General features: G+C 55.4%; 1 protein-coding gene across 1 annotated transcript in view; it reads left to right on the forward strand.

The window, feature by feature from the left end:
- The first annotated feature begins 2571 nt into the window (after positions 1-2571).
- LOC103906349 (uncharacterized family 31 glucosidase KIAA1161) overlaps positions 2572-4316 on the forward strand; it is an 11830-nt gene continuing 10085 nt past the window's right edge. Inside the window, exon 1 of the mRNA XM_009288239.2 lies at positions 2572-2810. The gene's annotated coding sequence lies outside the window, so the exon portion shown is untranslated. The remainder of the gene's footprint in view (positions 2811-4316) is intronic.

A 4316-nucleotide genomic window follows, 5' to 3' on the forward strand; every position in this document is an offset into this window, starting at 1 on the left:
CCGGCGGCGGCGGGCGGGGCGGGAGGCAGGCAAGGGGGTTGCCCCGTCCCGCACACCCGAGGCTGCAACCGGCAGCAGGGGCAGGCTCGGAAAGGCCCGCGGGGAGCGGGGTGTCAGAGCAAACCTGCGCCCTGACCTTGGGGTGCAAGCCTTTCGCACTCTGCCGTGTAGGGGCCGCGCAAGTTTTTCTTGTGATGGGTAGGAGCCTTGCCGCCCGGAGAAGATTAACACAGCCCGGAGACACGTCCCTGGCTCCACTTGCAAGGTGCAGCTTCAACTTTTGCCGCTAGACAGATGTTTGGCAATGAAAACTTAAGCAGATGGGTTTACGCAGCGCATTGTGCAATGTACTGGCTTGGGTTTGGAGTGGTTTCTGGGACAGCCCCTCCATCAGCAAGTGCCGGCAGTGGCGACAAGCAGCCAAAGCTATTTTAGAAAGCACAAATCCTTCTTTCTCTTTTCCCTCTCCCTCTTGGGATACTCGTGGTGCCCAAAGGGCAAGTGCCCAGCACAGCAGACACCCACAGCCCAGTGGGGGATGAGGGTCGGGGGGTTGCGTCTGCATGGCTGGATCTGCACATGGAAGAGCTGCCAGGGAGCACTTTAAGGGACTGATGATTGCATTTGGCCCAAGGTTGTCCAGCATCGTTGGCTGTTGGATACAGATGGAAATTCGGGGTCCTGAGTTGCCAGCCCAGCTCCATGAGCCATCCGCCATTCTCTGGGGCTGCCAGCACCTGGAGTTTCATGGTGACTCAATGTCTGGAAAATCGCAGGGGCCGTGCCAAAGGGATGTACTTAGGTTTCCATTTCTTCCCCATATCGTGTTGTAGCGCCTGGGTGTTGGGGTGGGCTCGGGTTTCAGCCTGCCTCCGCATCCGAAATGCTGAGCGCTCCCAAAGCGCTGAATCAGCTCTTTTAAGAAAGGATCTCTGGGGGCAAAACAGGGCACTGGGTCCCACTGTGGGGCTGTTTGTCTTGGAGGATGGCAATGAGCAGGAGTGAGATTAATGCCCGCAGGAGCACTGGGGAGAGAGGCTGTTGGAGTGATAGGGTGGTAGATGAAGCACATCTTATACCAGCAGGAATTGGGCTGGGGGACCAAAAGACAGCTAAAATCTTTTTGGCTGTGTATCTTATACGGCACACGTGGCAAATAAAATAAGCTAATAGCAGACTGATGCCTCACACTGGGGTTTCATACACCTGCCCACTGGATCAGCCCCACTGGGCCACGTCCCTGCCTGGTGCTGGCTCCTTCGGTGGGAGTGATGAAATTATTGCAGTTATTGCTCTCATTTCTTTTTTTGGGGCAGAGATTTATATGATCTCATTGTGCTGGCACGTGGAACTCCTTGTATTTGGTGTTTTGCTTTCACTGCTGTTGGGCACGAGCTGGGTGGTTTTAGGGGATGCCTCTCCAAGAGCTGCTGGCCCCGCAGGTGCTGAGGAACTGGCTGCTGGGCTCTGGGTTACCCCATGGACCACTGCTTCGGGGCCAGGCTGCCTCCTGCTCCCCCAGGGGCTGTAGGATATCTCCAAGGTGGACACAGAGATGTCCACGAAGGGAGAGCACCAGAACTTTCTCTCCCACATGTCCAATGCACTTTGATATGAGTGGACCAGGAGAGTTCGCTTTGTTTTAAAGTCTCCACAAATCTTTGCAGCTCAGACAAATTCAGGCACCGTGATGTGCCTCCAGGCAGAAGAAAGCGAGAGCCCTCAGTCATGTTTAGTCATGAGCCAGCAGCACCGCAAGTGATGTGCAGGGTTAAAGTGAAAACCCAGCTTATTAAAACTTCATCTTGCTAATTAGCACAGGGTGAAGAACAAAGAAAGACGATGTTGTAAAGGGGGAATTGTCAGGGGTGTTAAATATTAAGTCATCTGCTGCCAGAATTCCCAGTGTCTTTTTTGTATTCATGGTCAGACACTGGATGAGGTGTCTAAATGGGTTTGGAGCATCACTTGACACTGGCAGCTTTAAGGGACACAACTGGGCTGTAAAGTGACAACTCCTACAATATAGGTGAAAGTATTTAAGGCTGGGCAGAACTAATGCCCCAGCTTCAAATCTCCTGTTTGCTCTTGCAGGAGCGACGTGCTAGCAGTGTGTCTGCACTTTGCAGATGAGCTCTGTATTCACGTGGCCCCCTCGGATTTGGGGTTTATCCTCTGGGTACCCGGTGCTGTTTAATCCTGGCTTACAAACCAGCCAGCAGCAGCGGGGCTGCTTGTTTCTTTTCGCTCAAGGCAGCCTCATTACTCTGCTGAATCATGACTCTGCTTAAAATCACAAGACTTGGGGAAGAAAAAAACCCAAAACCCTCAGTTGGTTTTCATTTTGCTTCCTGATTTTGGAGAGCCTGTGAATGTAGGAGGGGACGAGCGTTCACTGGCCCTTCCTGCTCACCTAGCAGGGAGGTGAGATGCCAGCCCAAATCCCACGACTCCGGGAGCTGGAGCTCAGTGAAGCTCACACCCTTTGCACAGCCTTGATGCCTGCAGCAGCCGCCTCTTGGCCAGGCGCCGCCACCTCAGCATGCCCTGGCCAGAGGGTTGGCTGCTCACGCATCCGTCACGGTGCCTGAGAAGACACACCAGTGACGCGCTGGGTCCCCTCCTCCTGCCCATGGACACATGCTGCTCGGGGTGCAGCCAGCTCGTAGCCCCGAAACACCCTCCCGTGATGGAGAGGACAAAACTGCCAGGGACATGGAGACATAGCAGCACTTATATTTTATGTGCTTAAAAAGCCATCTGTGGTGGAGCCAGGCGGCAGGCAGGGATTCCCGGAAGGCGATGGACGGGTAAGTACCAGCCCCGTGCCCCCCGGCGGGATGAGCTTGCCTCCTGGCTGGGGCTGTCCGTATCCGACAGCTGGGTGCTACAGGGAATTTGCTGCCATGTCTTGCCACAGAGGCAGCAGCCCCAACAGCAAGCGGCTGTCGCTTTGCGGGCGGTGCAGAGCAGCAGCCCCCAGCAAGCGGCTGTCGCTTTGCGGGCGGTGCAGAGACTGCCCCGACCGCAGCCTTTCCCCCCCGGTGTCCCACTAAGGCAGAGCCCAGAGCCTGCAGAGACTGCCCCGACCGCAGCCTTTCCCCAAGCCCCTCGGGTCGGGCAGCGTGTCTGTCCCTGCTGCGACCACAGCAGGGACGGTGATGGCAGGGGTCCCCCGGGAAGGATTGTGCCATGTCCCCCCCGGCTGTCCTTGTCCCACTAAGGCAGAGCCACTGCCCTGGCTTGGGGGCCGGGGGTCTGTGCCACCCACATTCACCCCGGGGTGGCTTGTGTGCTTCGGGGATAAACCCAGGTCCCTGGGATGATTCGGTGCAGTATCCGGGGGGATCCTTGCGGGTGGCTGTGCAGGGCTAGGGAAGGAATCAGTGCCTCTGATCTGCGGGGGGGCTGGTGTGTGCAGGCAGCAGCCCTGTGCCCTGTGCCAACGCTGCCGCTGGGTGCCCCTGCCTGTCCCACCCACTCCCACCAGCAGCAAGCAGCTGGAATGGTGATTTCACCCTTAATGACTCCAAAAAGCCCTCCAGAGAACTCCAGTGCTGCTGCAGACCTCTCTAGGGCAAATTAAACCCCCGGGAGAGGTTTGCTTGTCCTCCATCTCAGGTTTGCAAAGTCCCTTTGGCAAGGCTTGTCCCCCGTGGGGGGTTGCGGAGTGGAGCCAGGACCATGCGTGTGGAGGCTTTTTTCCCCCCCACAGCTGTTTTACAGAGAAGTAATTTCCCCCTTAATTTGCCATCCTAATTCCCTGTTCTTTTATGGGGTTAGAAGTGCCTCCCAGTGAAATCTGTGGTGTTTCCTTAGCTCGATTCCTGCCAAGATGATTGGGGAGGAGGCAGCAGCACCTTGCACTGGAGGGGAGGGTTTCCCGGCATCCCGGTGTGGGAAATGGGTATGTGTGCCCAGCACATGCTTGGCCCCTAGCACGGTTCAGACTGGACCCCACCAGGGCAATAGAGACCAGCTAAATGTTATTGACCCTCTTTAAACGAATGCCCTAATTGCAAAGTTGCTGGGGTTAGTGGTGCTGTGGGTCTCGCAGCCCGTGGTTAGTGGCAATGTTGGTAAAAATAGAAGCGGTCAAAAAATGGATTTTTATTTTTACTCCATAAAGTGTGTCCTGCTCAGATGTTTTGCTTTCATCTCGAGTTGAAGCAAGATGACTCGCTGCTTCCACAGAACGGGAAGAAAAAGCTTTGTTTTGGGTCAGCTGGGTAGCTCCAGCACAGCAAGCTGCAAACATGCTGTTTGGCTTTGACACTCTCCCTTCCCGTTTTCTTTTTTTTTTTTTTTTTTTTTTT

The sequence above is a fragment of the Aptenodytes forsteri genome, unplaced genomic scaffold (assembly GCF_000699145.1).
Source record: "Aptenodytes forsteri isolate BGI_AS27 unplaced genomic scaffold, ASM69914v1 Scaffold201, whole genome shotgun sequence".
NCBI classification, from domain to species: domain Eukaryota; kingdom Metazoa; phylum Chordata; class Aves; order Sphenisciformes; family Spheniscidae; genus Aptenodytes; species Aptenodytes forsteri.